Here is a 21,252-nt window from a genome sequence, read left to right on the forward strand (position 1 = left end):
ACTGGACGTGGAGCCTTGAAAATCTTGACTTGGAGCACAAGGGATTGCTCCAGAGGGAGTGGAACAGGAACAGAAAGGAATTCACTTTCTGGGGGTGTCTCTGGGGTGAGCTCGTGTCTAACACAAGCACCGGTGTTAACGAGCAAGGGAAACACCAAAATAGGTGTCTGCAGTGCCAGGAGGAGGGAAAATACAATGTGTGCTTCCTTCATTACCCAGAGCAATTCTCCAGCCTCATTTACTGAACCTCCCTTGGCAAGGTGAGAAATGACACCTTGTTTTATACCTCCTGGAAGGGGGGTGAGGGGGGACACAATGCTTGAGGGATGCTTTGGCTGCAACCTGTACAATTAATTTTTGCACTTGTCTTCCTGCCTTAGACCAGTGCAGTCTCTCCTCTTAGGGCTGCAGACAGACACAGACGAGTAAATTGTGTTTCAAACAAGTTCCCCCCAGCTGGACACAGCCCAGGGACCTTGGCTCATATGCAGCGGTCACATTTAAAATCAATTCTCTCTCCGCTTGTAGGACACTGGGCTAGAGGGAAGCGACAGGGAGAGAAGAGGAAAGATTAAAAATACGTGCTGGGGAGCATGGTTTTTCAATTTCTATGGAATTTCTAACCACAGGTGGCCCAGCGTGTGCTGGCTCAGTCTGCAGGATCCCAACACAAATGCTTTCCAAGGAAGAGAGGGTTTCATTACACCTGAGCTGTGTAAGCCTGTAAACCTAAACAACACTCCTCGTAATAGATTGAGTCAGAAGAAACAACTCACACAGATACACAAACTGTCCACGTGCTCCAGGAAAAAAGCAACACAATGCTCCATCCCCAGAATTAACACAATTTGAATGTCAACATTCATCTATCAGTTTCAAGTACCTAAAAGGAACGTGGTGGTTAGAGCAGAGACAAGTGGGTTTACAAACACTGAGCATCCACCTCCCCAGCAGCTTTGTCTCCCTTGTGTTCCTCTCCTCCCTGGGCTGAGTATTTCCTCTGCTCCCTCATCCATCACTGAGAGCTTCAGCTCTTCCCTCTAACACAAATGTCAGCTTTTCAGGAGGAGAACCAGAGCCAGCAACTCTTGGGCATGGACTGGGTACAGAAAAGGGGGGAACCCAAAGCCCATTTAACTGCCCTGCAGATCTGCTTGCAGGGAGGAGAGGAGCACTGCCAGGGCAGTGCTGGAGAAGCCCCTGGAGCTCTGTGCATCCAGCTCCCAGTCCGGAGAGACTGCTTCCAAAGGCTGCAGTTGTCACACTTGAACTTGGGAGGAGAACAGACAATCCACTGACTGTGCTGGCCAGGAAAGGCAGCTGCTGCTGCTGGGGTTGGTTTCTTTTCCTGGGCAGCAGCTGGAGAGCAGGCTGCCCACGCAGCACATGGACACATGTGTGGCTGCAGGGCTGCACAGGAGGGTCCTGCAGCTGCAGCAGCCTGGGGGACATGCAGCACTGCTGCAGCCCCACAGAGCCAGCCTGCAGCCCTGCAGGTGCTCAGAGCCAGCAGGACACAGGGGCTCTCTCCCACTCACTGAAAGGTCACTGGCTGCAGGGGCAGCTGCTGCTCCCTAAACTCATGCACAGAAAACCCTCCGAGGCCCTGGAGCCAGATGTGGCACCCCTGAGCAGAGAGTGGCCCTCACCCCAGAGGAAAATCTTGTTTTCCACCAAGATTCACAACTAACCTTTTGCAACAGAAACTTTCTCTTCTAATAACATGTAATTACCAGCTCTGTGACCCTGAGTCAAGCCTCTTTGAGATTTTCCTGCATTCAAGGAGCTCTTATTCCCTCTTCAGCATCTTCTCCATGGCCAGAAACAGACTCAGCAGCATCAATTCCCCAGCAAAGAGCTCTTAAAAAAAAAAAAGTGATGGTGGCAAACAAATAGAATTCTAGAAAGATCTCCCTTTTGCGTTAGTTCTGTGCAGGTCTGTCAGCTGCAATTCAGCACTGGGGAAATTCTGCCCATGAAAATTCCTTGCTGAGCACCAAGAGGAACAGGGATTTTAAATCAAGGTGCAGAGAAGGTTTCCAGCTGAGCTGAGCTGGGCAAAGCTTGCTCAGGGATGATGGGGATGGGGTATGGCAGCTCTGTCTCCCTGAGCAGAGACCACAGCACAGTGACACGGCAATGCTCACCTGGCACTTGGATTTTCACTTGCAGGTTTAATGCCTGCAGGTTTCAGTGAACTGCTCTGAGGAAGGGCACTGCCAACAGCCAGCTCTGCTGGGCCAGCTCTGGGGTGCCCTGTTCCCACTCAGGAGTGGGAGCAATCGGCACCCACAGAAACCATCCCCAAGAGCCGATTTCCTGGAGCCTCCTGGCTCTGCAGGGACAGGCATCCCATGCCCTGGCACAGCTCTGCTCAGCCCAGCAGCCCCAGGGACCTTTCCCCTCCTTCTCAGCACAGATTTTCGCGAGCAGCCCGCTCCTCTCCCCGCTCACACCTCCCCTGAATTCCTCTCCACGCTCCCAGAGAACGTGCAAGATGGTGCTAAAAATTCCTTATTGTGAGGAGCGAGTTTACACTATGCAACAGCCACTTCAGAGAAATACACAGCAAATCCAAGCGACTTGTGCACAGATATTAAATTTGTGGAGGGAAAAAAAAAATGCCATTGCCACCTTTATGGCTTTTCTGGCTTAAAGAGTAAGAATAAAAGATGACAATAGCTCTGAAATTACACTGGAGGCTGTGCTGATTTTAAACATAGTGAATATGTGATGCAATGGCATCAGGGAATTCTTCCCACTGACCAAAACCACAATGGTACAGGAACAAAAATCCTGTGTTACGCCCAAATTTAAATATTTCTGTGGATCTGAAGAACAATTTTTTTTTTTTTTTTTTTGCCACACAAACCTCTGCAGCGAGTTTCAGATGGAGCAGCTCCTTCGCCCTCCCCTGACACTCTGCTGCTGCCATCGCTCCGTCCACGCAGATTTATGACCTGTCACCTGTGCTGGGATTAGATGTCACCCTTGTCTTTCTATTACCCAGCTATTGATAGATCAAACTCCCTGGCCATACGTCGCCTGTCCCTTCAAAGGTCACTGCTGAGGATCAATATCCATCTGCTCTGGCACTGACCAGAGGGGACAGGGAGCGGCAGCACGGCTCTGCTCTGCACCTCTCATCCCCTATTCCCCATTTCCAATGCCCTTCCATGAAACAGGAGCAGCTGCTCCCTTGCTTTGGTTCCAGCAGCTGATGGTGCATTGCCTGGACAGCAAAAGGTCACTCACTAAAGACTGTCCTTCTGCTGTAAGGGCAGAGGTTTATCCAAGGTACCTGCTGCACAAGGAGACAGGACATCTTCTGTGGCACAGGAGACAGGACATCTTTTGGGGCACAGGGGACAGGACATCTTCTGTGGGTCTGAGAAGTGGAGGCTGCTGAGGACTGGGAGGGACAGAAGCCAGGAGCACCACAAGGGCAGGGAAGGGCAAAGCTGTGAGTGGCCCCCCAGCAGAAATAGCCAGGTGTCCTCCCCTCCTCCCGTGCCCCTGACACTGGCAGCCAGCACCCACCAAGGACCACCCAAAATCCCCCTCAGCTGTGCCCAGCACTGCCTGGAGGCAGCACCAGCACGGGAGAAGGACTGACAGCACGAGACAGTCCCAGCAGGCTGCAGCCTCCTCTCAGTGTGTTTAAATAACACTCAGTTAGCACCAACACACCTTTATTATTAATGGGGCCCTAATACAGAATTCCTGAGCTGCATTTATCTTCCAGCTGCATCGCTACCAAGGACACCCACAGCCCAGACCCAAGAAGAGACCTTGATTAAACCCGAGTTCCAAACACTGGTGGAATTTCCTTTCCCTGCCTTGACCTGCTCCATGAGGAACAAAACCTTGATGAAGAGCAGGTGGCTGCAGGTAAGAGGAGGGAGCACAGATCAAATATTCACTTTTCACAATCAAAGAGCACGTTCTGTGCATCTCCCTGACCAGAACAACACCTGCTGCCTCACACTCCTTTCTGCCTCTGCCACAGGGGTAAAGCTGCAGCAGCCCCTGCCAGAACCTGAGCACAGAGCAGAGAATTTACATGTTTGCAGGTTTGTCACCTGTTTGTCACCTCTGGCTCTGCCCTGCAGCTGCCACCTGCCTCGCACCGAGCACGGCACTGCTCACACCCCGAGCTGGCTGTGGCTCTGTGCAGGGAGCTCCCCATCTGCTGTGTGCCACCTTCCCCTCGGCTCATCCCTGCCCCGGGGACAGGGACACCACAGGAATGTCCCAGTGGGGACAGGGACACAATGGGGAATGTCCCAGTGGGGACAGGGGCACCACAGGAATGTCCCAGTGGGGACAGGGGCACAGTGGGGAATGTCCCAGTGGGGACAGAGACACGACAGGAATGTCCCAGTGGGGACAGGGACACAATGGGGAATGTCCCAGTGGGGACAGGGGCACAGTGGGGAATGTCCCAGTCAGGACAGGGACACGACAGGAATGTCCCAGTGGGGACAGGGGCACAGTGGGGAATGTCCCAGTGGGGACAGGGACACGACAGGAATGTCCCAGTGGGGACAGGGGCACAGTGGGGGATATCCCATGGCACTGTCCAGCAGCAGGGAGCCCCCCAGGACCCCACCACGGCAGCCCCTCAGCTCCTGTCCCCTCCAGGCCCCCGGGATGATGTCCCTGCTGTGCAGAGCTCCTCAGCCTCCTGTCACCTGCCCCAGGTGTGCCCCACTGGTTCCCATTAGTCAGAGCGACAGGGCTCCCAGCAACAAGGAATCCTGCTTCTACTCAGATGATGGGTTTCATTTTACTCTAATGAGCAGATATGTCTTATATCCATACCTGTAACCCATTTCTTGCAGACTTTTTCACATCCTTTTTATTTTTTACTGTCAGTAGCATCTGTCACAACGTGCGGCTTAATAATCTCTTTTAAACCCAAGAAATCTGTATTTCCATAAAGCACCCACAACGAATTCTGATCAACATCAGTCTGGTCTCTTCCCTATAAAAAGGACCTCCTTTCAACTGCCTGCATATTTGAGTCTGAAATCTTTAGCTCACCACTGAAATAAACCAGAAGTAAATTACAAAAATAATAATAATAAATGTGCAAACCTGTAGAAAATGTCCTCAAAGCAAAGGACCAATACAAAGGAATACTGTGGGTTTTTTTGGGGTATCCTGGCCAGCCTTAAACCCCAGCCCTGTCCTGGCCATGTCCCAGGAGTGACTTAGGCAGCCTTTGACAAAACACCTGCCCAGCTGTGATCCCAAACCTGGGGTGTAAAGGCAGGAGACAAAACACTTCCCAGCTGGAATGACCAAGAGCTGCACATGGGGGTGACCAGTCCCTCAAACACAAACACCCCAGGGTGAGCCCTCCTCCCCAGATCAGACAGAGCTCCTTTCACCCTCTGAAGTTAATTCCCAGTTTGCCATCAGGGAGGAGAGCTGATCTGCTTTCCATGAAGCAGGACACTGTCTTTATGGGTCTTCTCCTTCACCTTTTTTTTTTTTTTTCCAAGTATGCCCCCCTCTTTCACTTTTTTTAGAGATTTTTTCTCAAAGAACAACAGACCCCCACCAGGGACAGATGCTTCCCCCAAAACAGGTGAAACAATCTCAGCAGCAGCATTATGCTCAAAGTGAGGCCTCCTTCCAATTTCTGCTTCCCAGGAAGGATAAAAAGGTGTAAGAGAAGCCTTTAGCCTAGATCCCAGATCAGACATAATGATGAATGCTCACCTAAAGGGCAACATATTTGTAAGTTTTAAGTCACTTGCAACACCAACTGTCCTGATTCATCCCCACGATAAAGGCAGCCCTGAGAGCTATTTTACCATATTTATTATTTTACAGAGGAGGAAGAAAAAACACGGAATCAGCCCTCAATCTGCCACCCGTCGGATTTATAAATGTTACTGTGGGACCAGTGCTAATATCTTTAAACATTAATCTCCTCTCTGCAGATCCTGCACGTCCCCCTTCAGCCTCTGCCTGGTGGCTCGCCCAGGCTTGGGGAAATAAAATGCATTTTGGTAGATTCTTTCCCTTCATCTATGGGATTTGTTTTGACTAAACCCATGAAAAGAAGAGAAAGGGCAGATGCTCCTGAACACATTCTTGCCTGCTGTCAGTGCTTTGCCAGCTGAGTGGAAGGCACAAAGCTCTGCTCCAGTGTTTATTTTTAAAGATGCAGCTTGCCTGATCCACACTCATTCCTCACGCCTTGTTTTCAATAGAGGCTCTGTTCCCTTTGCTGGCTGCCAGGACAAAGGCAGAGCTGGGAGGAAGGGAAGAGAAACCGTGTTGTGCACACGAAAATAAACCCTTGGGTTTACAAACTGCATTGGGCCAACTCCTCTCACAGGTGCAGCGACAGGACTGCAAAGTGTACGAGCAAAAAGCACAGGAATGATGAGAGAGAAAACAAGTCTGGATGTGTCCTCATCATCCCACCTTCCTGAAACCTGCCCCCAAACCCCTCAATGCCACCCCAGCCCACAGCAGGCACACCCAGCACAGCACTCCCCTCTCAGCCAGCTCTTTGTAAATTTTATCACTTATTTCTTAAAGTTGCAATTGCCTTTTAAAATGAGATTGTATTTAGTTCTTAATTAAATCGTCATCGTTCTGCAAAACCCCACAGGCTCCGAGGTTTAGATTGTCATTTTAAACAAAAGTAAAATGGTAAATGCCTTTTCCATCCAACACCATTAGGTATAATTAAGCAATGGGTAAAGCATACATCGTGCTATAAATGTCATTTAGTTTTACAGTGAAACTCATCAACATTTATCAAAACACTGCCTGGAGAAAGAACGAGACAGCTCCAGAGAGTGACTTCCACTCGCTGCTGCCTCTGAAGCGTCTGCTCCCAGCCAGAAAAGCCTTCCCCTTTTGTATTTTTATCTTTTGGGCTGAAATGTGCAGTTTCTGCCAGGTTCCCATCTGTGGCAGGATGGTGTGTGCAGTGAGGGAAGGGTGTCCCGGGCAGCCCCAAAGGTGGGTGAGCACTCTCAGGTGAGACAGAGCCCAAGGCAACAGCAAAGCTCAGGGCCAAGGGAATTCATGGTGGGGCAGGACGGTGCCAAGCTCCTGCCTGGGGACAGTGCCCCTGTCACAGCCCTGCCCCACAGCACGCTGCAGGGTGGAGGGCTGGGATAAAGGGATTCCATCCCTGCCTCCAGGTGAGCCACCACCACAGGGACACGTGTGTGCAGGCAGACAGGCACCAGCCACGCACACCACCAGGCACTGCTTCTATTTTAAACCTCAGCGCTTCTCTGTTCTCCTGAGCGGCACTGAAACAGCCAAACTGAGCCCATTTAGAAGCAATTTTCAATGTCTCCTTGATATCCCCATGGCAAACATCAGCAGGGATTGGGCACCCGGCTCCCTGTGCCGAGCCTGACGCTGCAGCTCCAGGCACCAGCCACAAAAACAGATTTGAAATTGATGCTTCATCATTACCCGTCATTAAAAAATTATGCTGTTGTACAATCTCACAAGTAGCAAGGAGTGAACGCTGAATGCCTCTGCAAGAGTGATTAAATCTCCCTCCCCACCATGCAGAGGGGTGTTTTTGGGTGCTGAGGTTCTCTCCTCCTCCCTCTCTTCCTCCTCCTCCTCCCCCGGGAGCCCTCAGCATCTCGGCTCTGCTGCAGCTCTCTGCTCCATCTCCATCGTGTTGGCAAGGCAACAGGAGAGCAGGGCTTGGAAGGGCTGCATCCCCCAGCAGAGCCCCCAACACAGCCTGGATCCACTCCTGGAGCTCCCAGAACCTGCCCAGGGCTGCATCCCCCAGCAGAGCCCCCAACACAGCCTGGATCCACTCCTGGAGCTCCCAGAACCTGCCCAGGGCTGCATCCCCCAGCAGAGCCCCCAACACAGCCTGGATCCACTCCTGGAGCTCCCAGAACCTGCCCAGGGCTGCATCCCCCAGCAGAGCCCCCAACACAGCCTGGATCCACTCCTGGAGCTCCCAGAACCTGCCCAGGGCTGCATCCCCCAGCAGAGCCACCAAACACAGCCTGGATCCACTCCTGGAGCTCCCAGAACCTGCCCAGGGCTGCATCCCCCAGCAGAGCCACCAAACACAGCCTGGATCCACTCCTGGAGCTCCCAGAACCTGCTGCTCCCTGCTTCTAGGACCCTGGAATGTGAGAATTTTAGACTTTCTGTGTTGACAGGCACTTACCTCCAAGAAAATACTGCTTTTGACCTGAGGCTGAGGAGAAAGCTTCCAAAACTGAGTGACAGAACCAGGATCACAGGTGTGTGGCTGGAATGGAGGTGTGTGCTATCACATGGTGGAAAACCGGGGATTTGAGGTTGTGGAATACAGCAATGTATGGAGAGCAAGATGGAGGGTTTAGGGCAGAGGCTTTGTCTTTCTTCTTCACCCAGGGACCACTGAGAGCAGCTGTGGGGACCTGTCTGCAGCTCCCTCTGCACACATCACACGTGTTACCTGCAGGGCTTGGCCCCAGCTCGGGCCATTCCAGCCCAGGCCTTTGGCTGACACCTCACTGCCAGCCTGCAGTGTCCCATTATTGGGACATGAGCTGGGGACAGCAGTGCCTGCAAAGCAAAGGTGACACTGGACACGAGAGAGCCACGCTGTGCTTGTCATCTTATGGAAAACCCCCCAAAATGAGTGAAAATACACAAAAAATTCATTCTTCATCCGTTTTTTTTGCCCTTTTTGTTCTCAAGTGTTTTCCAGCTCATGCTCTCTCACGCTGTGGGAAGCCCTTGCTGGCAGCCTGCACCAGGATGTCCTTAAGATCAGGGCAGGCAGGGGGGACTCACTTTGTGCTGCTCCTCTGCCACGTCTCCAGGCTCAGACACAAATGAATTTTGGTCAGCACACACCTGCACTCCCCCCAAGAGCCCTCCTTCTGTCCACAGGCAGTGCCAGAACCACAAACAAACAAACAAACAAACAAACCCTGATCTCCAGCCCACTGCAGCACCCGAAGGAGAAGGGAGCATTGCTTTGCAGGTGGAGTGAGCAGCACAGCCAGGGATTTTGGAAACGGACACTACACCCAGCACCAATCCTCCAGGTCACCTTGTTTGAAAACTGCAAATACAGAGAGGCCACTCCACCAAAAATCCGTCTTCTTAACTGCTTGAAACTAAATTTAAAATGCATGTATGCAGTGTTCCTCTCTGCTCGCTATTCTGAGCTTCTCCTTTGGCCTTATGATAAAAGAATGCAGGAAATTATAGCCAACCTTCCCCCAGCCCGGAAAAGGGAATTAATTACTGCAAGCACAAAGTCAGCGCTCTTCCAATAAAGCAATGCAATCCATCCAGCTCTGAAAAGCAAGGAAAACATCCCGGGGGCTCGATACCTTGCTAGCCATTCACAGCATGTGGATATTGCACAACAGCTGTGCCCGGGACCAGCACAAAGCCAACATTATCTCTGCCATTATTGGAATTAAATAAAGCCTCTCCTCCTGGTGTGCTCAGGATTACAAAGCACCTCAAACCCCTGCAGGCTCTCACGGCCCCACGGCAGCTTTGCTGCTTTTAGGATTAGAGGGACTGGCAAAGTTCCCCAAGGTGCCAGCAGCCATGCACAGCAGCTCTCTGGAATGTTCTGAGGAGCCCAGCCTGGGCTGGGGGGTCACTGCTCAAACCCCAGCTCTGGCTTTTCCAGCCCTGTCCCCCTGGGCAGCCCCCAGAACAATCTGGTACTCCACTTTTTGGCTGCTATTTTAGACAAATTCCTGCTCTCTCGTGCCCACAAGGGAGCAGCTGGGCAGCACAGGTGAGTCCCCAGGCCAAGGTGCACCAACATCCTCCCTTCTTTCTACTGCACACACAGAGAGTGTATTTCCAATAAAAATACACTCCAACCATCAAAGCCAGGCAGGCTCCAACCCTCCTGCTGCCATGTCACAGGAGACATGAGACCTTTTACAGATGTTGCCAACAGCAGCTGAAAATCTACCAGACATTTGCTTAGCATTTCTTGAAAGAACAGTTTCAATTAGACACATTCTTCACAGTTCTCTTCTCAAACCCCAACAGTTTCAAGAGATCTGCTTGTTTTTGCCAAGTTTTCACAAACTGTAAGCCTGGCCCCCTCTCACTCAGCATATCAAGGGTAGGATATTTAAAACAAGGCTCATTTTCAATGGAAATGCTCCACAATAAATAACTCAGCAGTGCTGTTGTGAACATTTCAGATTTCAGCAGTTGACTTTTAATCAGGAGCTGCATTTGCACCTGAGAGCAAGAGAAATCCTCCCCTTAATCACTTGCATTTAAAACCACTTTATAAAACCTGCTCTAACTCAGAGCACAGTCTGTCCAGAACACCCCTCCTTAAGCCCCAGCAACCGTGACCTCCCGGTAAACGCTGCTCTCCCCAAACTGGATGACACACCACATTCTGGAGCCACAAATGAAGGACAATTCCTCACGGGTACTTTGCTAGCAAGGCACTGAAATGACAGTCTGGCTCAGGATGGCTTTTAAAACTGGTTTATAAACGTTAAAAGGGTTTTTTTGCTGAGGAGCCGCTTGGGCAGACCCTGTAGTGAAGGTGCTTTTGGGTTGGGGATTATTTTTTTTGCTAAAGCTGCCAGGGGTGTGTGTTACTGGGAGGTTTGCAGGCAGGCAGGTCCTGTGGGTGTCATCAATCCCTGGAGTGGCACTCGCTGGGTTCCTGCACCAACACCCTGAGCCCCAGCATCCTCCCTGGAGCAGCACCCCTCCCTCAGCTCACCCCTCAGCCTGGACCTGGAGCCACCACCCTGGGATAACCACCCTGTGAATGGAATGCATTAAGCTCAGGCGATAAGATGAAACACTCAAGTTTTGTGGAAAAATGCTTTGACACAGACACCATATGCTCAACACCCACAACGAGCCAGGTGACTTCAACCAGCAAAATCTTCCTTTTCCTACTGCCTGCACTTAATTTGTGAGCAGCTCATCCTGCTCTCACAGGGATCCAAGCAGTGTGCATGGGATGGGTGGTGGAGCACAGCAGGTTCTTCTCCACCGGGGCTGAATCCTCCTGCTGGATCCCCCTGGCAGGGTGATGAACAGCCCTGGAGCTGGGGCTGCTCACGAGAACCAAACCAAATCGTGGCTCTGAAGGGCTCATGGGTGTGCTGCTTCATGTAATTTCCCAGAAAGAGAACTGCACTCTGCTCATTAGCCAAGGGCAGCACAAAGCAGAGCTCTGCAAGCGGATTAGCGCGGGGACAGCGGATAACGGCTCCAGGCAAATTCTATTTTAATGTGCCCACAGAAACAATAGCGCAATCAAACGGGGGGAGGGAATCAGAAAAGGAGGAAATTCATCTGCCATACTCTTCCTTTCCATCCGAAACGCAACACAAGGAATTGAAGTTGTCACTCTGAACTGCAGACCGCACGGCAGAGCGGAACCCGTGAGCCCCTCAGCGAGCCCAGGAACCCATCCCTGCACTGCCAGCCAGAGTCTGGGAGTGCAGGAGGGGAAGCACTGGGCCCCTGCACCTTCCACCAACTGCTTTCCCTTGGGAAACTGCAAGTTTGCAATGGTTTACCCCGAGCTGGCAGAGCCTTGTGCAGCCTCAAGCACGCACAGCGTTACTGTGGGCACTGCACTCGGGCTGAGTCACAATCCACTCACCCCAAATCCCAGGGACAAGTGTTTCACTCGGCTCAGAGGGCTGCTTGTCTCCTAACAAACACCAACAAGACGTTCTCTGATAGTTACCCACACAGACACGACCCTTGGCAATAACACACTGCAGAATCCAAAGTGCTTCTTACTCAAACTTCACTTCTTATTTGGAACCTACCGCGCTCTGGAGGAACCGTTCAAAATAAGGGAGCTTTGAAACACTCCAAAACAAACCCCAGGCTTATAAATAAATGGGAGCTTGGCCACATGGATAGCTACCTGCCTGCCTGTGAGCAGCACCAGCAGCTCCCACCATCCCACTGCTGCTTCCCAAAGACTCACCGGGGTGGGAACCTTTGGGAACGAGCTCAGCCAGGGCAGCTCCTGCATCCCTGCCACCCACAGACACTGAGGATGGTGCTGCTGGCCAGAGAACCAAAACCTTGCCAGCGTTTTGCTAGGCTGAGACTGGCCCAGCTAAGAACAGCCCTTGCAGCAATGTCTGGCCCAAAACAGGCTCAGTTGCACCTCATCCCCATGGTCAGAGATCATTAATGGTGAAACCCCAAAGAGCTGCAGCTTCTCAGCCCCATTCCCTCGCTGCCACCCTGCTCCTGGCGGAGCCTGCTCACCCTGCCAGGACCTGCTCATCCTGCCAGGACCTGCTCACCCTGCCAGGACCTGCTCACCCTGCCGGGGCCGGAGGAGCAGAGAACGTTCCCAGTGCTGATCCCAATTAACAAGCCCACAGCTATTCACCTTCAAAGGCTTCGCAGCTTCCATTGAGCGTTCCCCTTTTGTGTCCCTGTCCCTTCCCAAAGCCAGGGCTCATTACTGCTGCAGCCCGGCTGTAATTGCTTGGGAATGTGGCTCTGGGCACAATACCCCAGAGAAGCTGCTTTATGAGGCTCCTCATGCTACTGAAGAATGCCATGAAAACCCCAATCCCAGATGTCTGGCTCCGAACCAGGGAACTTGGCCGGCCTGACGAGATTTCCATCGTGCTGCTGAGGAACCGTGCTTATGTAAGGGCACTCACAAAGGGACCCTGTGGAACAGGGACTGCCCTGGGCCAGATGCCCTCAAGGGAACGAGCTGCCAGTCCTGGCAGCACCTTCCACCCTTCGTGCCCTGCACACGACCTGGAAAGGAATTCAGCACCTGCACTTAGGCTCTGCCCGAGTGAAACCACAAAGGCACCTTCTGCCCATGGGGAATGAGCAGTCAGAGCATCCTAAAGCAGGGCAGGGTCAAGAAACATCCCACTGCCCACCAGGGTAAAGGCCAGATGTGCCAAACTCGGGCACTTTGGGCAGTGGGGATGGTCAGCTGCTCCTCCAGGGAGGGCAGCACGTCACAGCAAGGAAAAACATCTCTTGGGTGAGCCCTTCAGCACCACAGGGGCAAAGGGACAACAATCTTCTTGGAGCAGAGGAACAGGCCAGGAACAGCCTCACAACTGCAGCAGGAGAATTACTTGTGCACGAACACCCCTCCACAGTAATGGGCAACCAAATGACACGGTGGAATTACTCACGTTAGCAGCTCTCACGTGGTCAGAGCACTCAGAGCAGCGTTTGGACCAAAGCCACGCTCCAGTTTCTGCCTGAACTGGAAGGGATGACCAAGGGCACTGGCAGGCAGTATCGGCAGAGAAGCACTGATTCCTCTGCAGCACTGTCAGATGGTAAGAGCGCTGGTGCTGCCAGGACAGCCCCAGCCTGACTGTGCCACGCACCCAGCACAGCACAGGAGAGCTGACACAGAACTGCACCACCCAGGGCGCCTGCAGCCGCAGCTGGGTGCCAGCAGCACTCCAGGAACAGAAAACAAACAGCAAACCTCTCAGAGACACTGCCAGGCTCAGCCAGCCAGAGCAGCACCAGGAGCTTCCTCTGCGTCCCCAGCAGCTTTGGCACACTCAACACACCGACCTGCTGGCCACCACTAACAACAGGATTTTTCTGAGTTCAGCCCACCCTCTTGTGCCACTAATTTTGTCACCAACACAACCCACATAAGATGTTCTGATGTGTCACAGGTACCGTGTGCTACCTGCAATGCACACGGGGCTCCCCAAACCATCAGTTCCCAGCCCCAAAATGCACTCCTCAGCAGCACAGGAGGGAAAGCAGCTCTCCTGGCTCAGGGGCAAAGCCAACTTCCCAAACCACCCCCACTGTCCCACCAGGCAGCAGCACTGCAACCCTGCCAAGGACAGGGTGAAAGGAGAAAGTAGAATTGACTGGGAAAAGGATGCAGGGAAAGTCCTTAGCCAGAGGCTCTAGACCACAGGAAATGCAGGTCTTTACTCATTGAAGACAAGGCTGAATTTTCCCTGTTTGTCAGCTCGGGTCCTGCTGCCACATCCCTCCTTCCCCGGGGGCTGCAGGGGAAGGTTTTCTGCGAGTGACACCCATGGCGTTTGACAGATTGTCCTCCTGCGACAGGGAAATGGAGGATCGGGCTGCTAAAAGCATCAGCGTGCTTATCAATCTACCAGCAGCATCTTTAAAGGTCACAAGTGGGGAAAAAAATAAAAAATCAGCGACTCATTCTAATTCCTCGCAAACAGGAGCTCGTTTTTCACAAATCCACCCTGCCGTGCTCGGTAACGTGACCTTTCACTTACAAAGAGAACAGCCAATTTCTGACTCTCATGCATTACCCTCCCTTCTTTTCCATAAATTAAACACAGCCTTTGTACCTCCTAACAGGCTTTTCCAGCAGTCCCCTAAAGCTGCCACAGCTGTTCTGGTTTTGGTCCTGCTGAGGGTGTGGAACCCACTCAATGGGCAAAGGGGAAAACAAAACTTCACTGAAAAATGGGTTCTGTCACCACAGGAGTGCTGGATGCCAGTCCAACCCCGACTCTGCCAACACTATCAGCGTGATACTGGCCTCCTCAATGGGAATTTTTAATGGTACCTGATATATATGAAGACAATACAAAACTTGACTACAAGAACAGGACCTGTCCTCTCCAAACCTTTCCATTTCTCAGCAGCTGCAAAAACCTGGAGTCAAGTTGGAAGACATGGAAGTGGAGTCAAGTACAACATGAAGGACTTGTGGAGCCCTCAGGGGAGATCACAGCACACTTTTTTTTCAATCCTTAACTACTGCAGACTGCCAAACCCAAACCAGAACCACCCCAAAAAGCCACTTCAGAGCTGGGGATGCTGGCCTGGGCTCCCACACAAGGAGGCAAAGGAAAAGAAGTCATCACCTCCTACAACACAGTGCACGCCACAAAGAGAATTAACAGGATTTAATTGAAAAGCCAGGTATTCAACACAATTGTTACATTCTGGCAACAACAGATGCTGGCAATGGGAAGAGAGGTTGATCTTCATCTTCTGTACTTACTCAAAGACCCTTCACTGCTCCTGCACTCTTTGTCCACTTGCCTGCACAGCTTCAGCTCCTACAGGAGCAGAACTCAGGACATTTACCAGGACTGCTCTGCAATTATCTCTGATTTCAATTATCTCAGTATTCTGATGCTGAAGGTATCTGAAATATCCACCCACCCATCACGGCCCAACTTCACTTTGGCCAGAAATGTTCCTGCATCTCCAGCCAGCCTGACAGCTCCTCCTGCCTGACAGATTAGCTTGGGAAGGGGTTCACACTGTCCTAGAAACCATCCTTCAGCTGGAGATGACTGCCAGCATCCCCTGGAAAACTGTGTCCTGCCAGTGATGCTGGGCTGGACAGCAGGAGGCACCTGGGGCGAAGCTGCAGCTCTCACCTTGCACAGGTGTGGGGCAGAGCTAAGGGAACACCCAGGCTGTGCTGAGGAGCACATCCTGCACAGACACCCCGTGTTCCTGCCATCCCAGGAATGGGCAGGCTGCAGCAGCCCTGCCTGGGCTCTGCTGAGCCACCAGGACCAACCCAGGCCAGCAGTGATGGGGGATCCAGCCCAGGAATGCGTCTGGAGCTGTGGGAGGGGAACAGCCACGCTGGCATCGGGCTGTGGGGGCTCCTGGAGGGATCTGGCAGATGGCTGAGGCTCAATCCACCCCCGGGCTCGGGAGGTGACTCAAGGATGAGTCAAGGTGAGCACGGCACCACCAGGCTGGGCTGAGGCTGACCAGCAGCACCAGCACCTTCCAGCCCCTGAGCAGCCTCATCCCAGAGCCAATGCTGCTGCACACAGCCCTGATTATTGATCCCAGCTGCTCCATCAACTGCAGCAGGCAGAGCAGATCACAGGCAACGCACCCTGTGCGAAAGCAATGCTGCAAAACTCGGTACAAAAGAAAAAGCCTCATTTTACACATTTCAGTTTAGTTGTGTGTTGCCAGCAACTCCCTTCATCCATGTCGTTATCGCTGGTATTTTATAGCGGCTCTGTGCTTTTAATCCTAACTTTGTGTGGAAAATATTTCTGAGAACAGCCTTTGTTTGCCACCCACCACTGCAAGGCTGCTGCCAGCTCCCGTAGCGGCACCGCCGACAGCATGTGCCAGATGAAGAGAATGGCACGTACCTGTCAGTCTTTGTCAGAGCAGCTATTTCTGGCTCAGGTTTACATGCACAGCCTCCTGCAAGCTGCTTGAAATCTCCATTTTACAGAGGGATCTGATGCTACCTGAACGCTGGCAGGTATCGGCACGCTGACAGCGAGCGGCCAGCGCCGTGGGGTCCAGGCTCAGGTTGGAAAGGGCTGACTACAATGCTCAGCTCACAGCTCATTTCTTCATAGATTTAATTAACTCAAAAGCCTTTTGCCTCCACACTTGCAAAAAAAAAAGCATTTTACATCTTAAACTAGGGATAACAAGGGCAGTAGGGCTAAATCTCCAATCGATGTACAGACACTGCAACGCTCACGAAGGACTGATGAGAAACCAAATAAAAATGCTCTTTTGTGTTCATCAGCCTCGTTATGCTCCAATGGTTCATCCTCTGTTGTGCTTCAGAGCTCCAGAACAGTGGTCTGTCCTGGGGAAGCCTTTTGGACCAGATCTTTTGATGCACCTTCCTGAAACGTGGCCTTGAATAACTAAATACTGGATGGAGAAACACAACCACACCCCAGTGCCTGCCCAGGCAAGGTCCGAGGATGAACTCCTTCCCCAGACACTGCTCAACTGAGGCTCAGCCTGCTCTGGCTACCAAAACATACAAAGGGGAACCACTAAAGTTTTGGGAACCAGCCTTTCTGATGAAGGCAATGTTGAACACCACAATATGCTCACCATCACCCTCCCAGAATGACTCCCTGCTGAAGATAGAAACAGACCCCTGCCTGCAATTGGAAACACTTTAAAACAGGCTGAGGGAAAACTTGTTTTTGTGTTTAAGCATGCACAAAGTGTGCAGAAGGATTAAAGCCTGGCTGGAAAAATTGTGCTACCAAACCAGGAAAAACTCTCAGTACAAAGCTCCTGACTTTACAGAGCCAGCACAACTTGTGTCCACCCAAGAGGGACATGCACAAGGATGCCTCTTGCTTTCCAAAGCCCATTCCCAGCTGTGGCACTTCCCAAAACAGGACCTGGGGCCATGGAGCACGGACAGCTCAACTGAGCACCCCCACACACAGTGTCATGAACCAGAGAGATGCTTCTGAGCCCATCCCCTGGTGTGCATGAGGACAGGGGTCATGGGGAACACAGGCACTGTCAGCAGAACTTGGGGCTGCTGCAATTCCCACTCAGCCAAGCACTTTCACACAGTTCCCACCCCAGGAAAAGTAATGGGCTCTGGTTTTCCCAGTACAGGGATACTGCTCTGCTCCATCTGCACAAAAACTACTTCTCTTCAGTGATGGCTACAAACTCTGATCCTTACCACAATCTGCCAGCTCGCCCGCACCAGCATCATTTCAGGATGAAAGCTGCAAAGGTGAAAGAGTTTCCCAACTGAAATGGTGAGAGCAGCCTCAAAAATAGCATCACACTAAATCCTGCAGCCAGTGAACAGCCTCAAAAGGCATTTGCTGCACGTGGATTCTTTGAATCCAGTGACTTCCCTTTTCATCCCCTCGAGTACACTCAGCAGCCAGAGAAAAGCCTTCCAAATGCAGTAAAACAAAGTTCAGAGGGAGGAGCTGAGTGATTTCCAGTGCTCAAGTCCGATACTGGAGCTGGAACATCCTTTAAGAAATTGCAAGAATTTTTTCTCCCACCTTCCCTCAAAGGCCAGAGACCACTGCTGAGGAGCACAGCTGATCCCTTAGAGTACACACACCACTGCTCAGCACATATGTATTTTTTAAATTAGATGACACCAGGAACGGCTGAAACCATTAGAAGAACCCATCAGTGCAGCAGGTGCTGCAGAAAGCCAGGAAGCCCCTGGTTTCCATCTGGAGAGAGGCTGCCAGAGCACCAGTGCAGCTTTCTGCAGCAGTTGGCATCTGGGACAGCTGTGCCACTGCCACACCCCCGGATCCCAAACTCCGGGAGCAGCACGCCGGCAGCTCGCACACGGGAATTTCATCCCCTCTCCATCCCAGCTGGGACTGCTCCTGCAGCCCTCAGGAACACAAAATGTTTATGGGCTGGAGGAGGATTCATCTGCTGCTCTGAAACCGGAGGGCAGCAACAAGGAAGAAGAGAAGATGAAGCCAAGCTGCCGTGGCTGAGGTGGGAGCGATGCTGAGAGCACAGAAATGCACCAGGGGAATGCAGAGGCTGCTGAGGCTCCCTGATCCTTCCTGCAGGCAGGGAAGAGCCCACCAGGCACACAAATAACCAGCTTTGAGCGCTCCCGCCCCTGCGGAAGCCAAACACGGGATTCCAGGGTAAGAAAACAGGGATCAGGGCACCCCTGGGGTGGGGGAACCATCCTGAGCACGGCATCCCCCCGGGAGCATCCCCTGCACCCAGCGGCGTCAGGCAGGGATGTGCTGGATAAAAGCTCTGCTTCTGCACGGGACCGACCGAACCCACAGGGATGTTCCCTGCAAATTGTCTGGTTAGAATAATAAATAGTGGCTTCGCCTCGTCATGTTGGCCGCGCACAACGCGCTCATTTGTGATCCGAGGCTGCGATTTAAGGGAGGAAGAAAGGATCCTCGCCCGCCTGGAGATAAACTTAAGTAAATAATGTTTGCCATCAACTCCAAATGAAGAATGACAGTTAAATTTTATAATCATCTTCACAGCTCCAGGACTTACTTTATATTTTCTCAGGCTCATGACCCAGGGGTTGTCATAGCAACTAGGAAATCCTACCTTATCAGCCTCTTACATTTACATTCCTTACGGCTGCTTCCCTTTATGAATTAAATCCATCACGGCCTTCTATTCTCCAAATAAGAAGTTCTTAGGATTATCTCGCAGAAACAAGGATCAAATGCTTTGATTGAAACACTATGCAAAAGCTAATTCACTGGTGGTTTTCTTTAAGGGAAGATTGACTGCGCTACAAATAAATGGCTCCCATCCAAGCATGCAGTTGGCAGCGATTCGCAAAAAAATAAAAAAAGTTTAGAGAGCAAACACGGTTTCTGCAGCGTGCTCATGTCGCTGGAGAACGTTTCTACATCTGGACACTAAGAAGGGCACCTGCTCAGCCAGGCATTTCTTGTTTACAGAATGCAACAAAGATTCAGAGCTCCCCGGAAGAAATCTGAACATCAACAAATATCTGTGGCCATGCAGCTTGGGACAGATCCTGGGCATTGCTGAGAGCCCGGGTACTCTGTGCACACACACCAAGAAACACAAGGGTGGCTGGTTACAGACACTGAGCCCATCAGCCTGGGTGTCTGTTTAGAGACAAACAGCATAAAGTCCCATTATACATAGTTTTATATATATAGATATATTTCAGTGGGGAGCAAGACCATTTAACTGCTAAAATTCAATTTTTCCACATTCAGTGGGCCCAGGTTCAGAGTATTCTGAACTGCTCAGTATTCAGAGACCTGCAGCAACATCACTTGTCTCTGTCCTAAACAACACAGAAATAAAATAAACTTTAATTCCCAGAATGTTTTCTGCAGGAGTCTCTTGATTAACAGAACTCCTATAAACTGTAATGAATTTCAGAAAGGCAACTCTGCAGTTACAGACCTACAGGCATCAAGAGTTTAATTTACTTAATGTACTTTTTATTCATTACTGGTCCTCCACGAGAAGCTGATCACCAACTTGCAGAGTGCATTGCTTAATTATCCATGCTGCACTTCTTCAGATGAGAACTATCGGAGCTGCTGTCAATACGGCGGGCGGGGATCGATTGATGCAGGCAGGGCCATGCTGCTGGAATGCCAAAGACTGGCAGCCTGCAGGAGCAAAGCAATCAGGAGCTCATCCCCCAGCCTGAAAGCCCTTTCTGCTCCCAGCGATGGTATCTGCTCGTTCAGAGATGGAGAGCAGAGCCCAGCGCTGCTCCTCATGCGCGCCGTGTCCCGCCCAGGGCAAACAGCTCCCGACACCTTGTCCGGCAGCCTGCAGCCAGCACGGCCCGTGTTCTGGCTTTATCTCTGCCCTCCACACAATGGAAGTGTGTGATCCAGGCTCTGGATCCCTCGGCCCCAGGGAACAGGTCCTGAAGGCAGAAGTGGTGCCTCGAGAGCTCTGCTCGCCTGCAGGGACCTGGTGAGGCTGAGATTCAGAACAGCACGGAGTGTCAGCACAGTCTGCCACCTCAATAAACACCAGCTAGGGCTTCTCTGGCATCAGCAAAGAGACAACATCTGCATTTCCAAGGAGCAGAGGCCCTAGGAAGCTCCAGGGCTGTCCTAGGGTGCCACTCTGCAGGATCTCCCCATCCAAACGCTGCCCACCGACACCTTCACCAGTGCAGGCTTGGACATGTCACCTCTCCCCTGCCAGCAGCTGCAGCAATGCTGATTTCAGGGGGAGCTGTGACAGCCCGAAGGGTGGCTGAGGATCTGTGCCCTTGGAGCCACGCTCCAAGGACGCTGCCCATGAGCTGTGCTTGGTCTGAGACGTGGCAGTGTGAGCCTGGGACAGGAGAGGCTCTGCTCCACGAGGGCTGGACCTGCCTTCCCCGGAATATTCACAATCAGTGGATCAATAATTCATTATATAACGTGATAAAAGGTAATCCACTGTTTGCAGTCAAAGCTTAAACAAACTCCACTCAGCTTCAGCACGGCGAGGTCTCGCTGAGTTTGATACCCAGCAGAAGGCAGAGGAGGCACTGGGAAGGGACACGCACAGCCCTGCTCCAGAACTTCCCCACTCTGCTGAACAGAAACTATTCACAGCTCCAAGTCAAGCCAGAGGCCCTTTGCAAAGGGATGCTAATTCAATATGAAGTAACATAAGTCAATATTCTTGTTTCCCCTTTCATCCTCTCAGCCAATATAAACTAATACAAATGATAATGACACGGCACCCATGACCCCTTCAATATGCTGCTCCTGTTGGCAGTTGGGTGTGGATTCTCCCCTTAAGCAGACAACTTAATTTGAGTGAAAATTAACTCAAAGGAATACCTAAATTGTGTCAGTGCAGAGCTGCTGACACACCCCAAACAGCAGCAGCACGTGTAATGCCCCTTTTTGAGACCAGGCACTGGATTTTCAATGCCAACCAGATGCTCTGCTTGAGCAGCCAAGGCTGGAACTCAAGCACATAAAGCAGGGACACAAAGCTGATTCTGAGGGGATCGGATCAGCCTTGCTGTCATTTCTG

General features: G+C 51.7%; 1 protein-coding gene across 16 annotated transcripts in view; it reads right to left on the minus strand.

Annotated features, from left to right (window-relative positions):
- Positions 1-21,252, minus strand: part of CADM1 (cell adhesion molecule 1) — a 128,168-nt gene that overhangs the window by 46,405 nt on the left and 60,511 nt on the right. The window lies entirely within an intron of this gene.

The sequence above is a fragment of the Erithacus rubecula genome (assembly GCF_903797595.1).
Source record: "Erithacus rubecula genome assembly, chromosome: 25".
NCBI lineage: Eukaryota > Metazoa > Chordata > Aves > Passeriformes > Muscicapidae > Erithacus > Erithacus rubecula.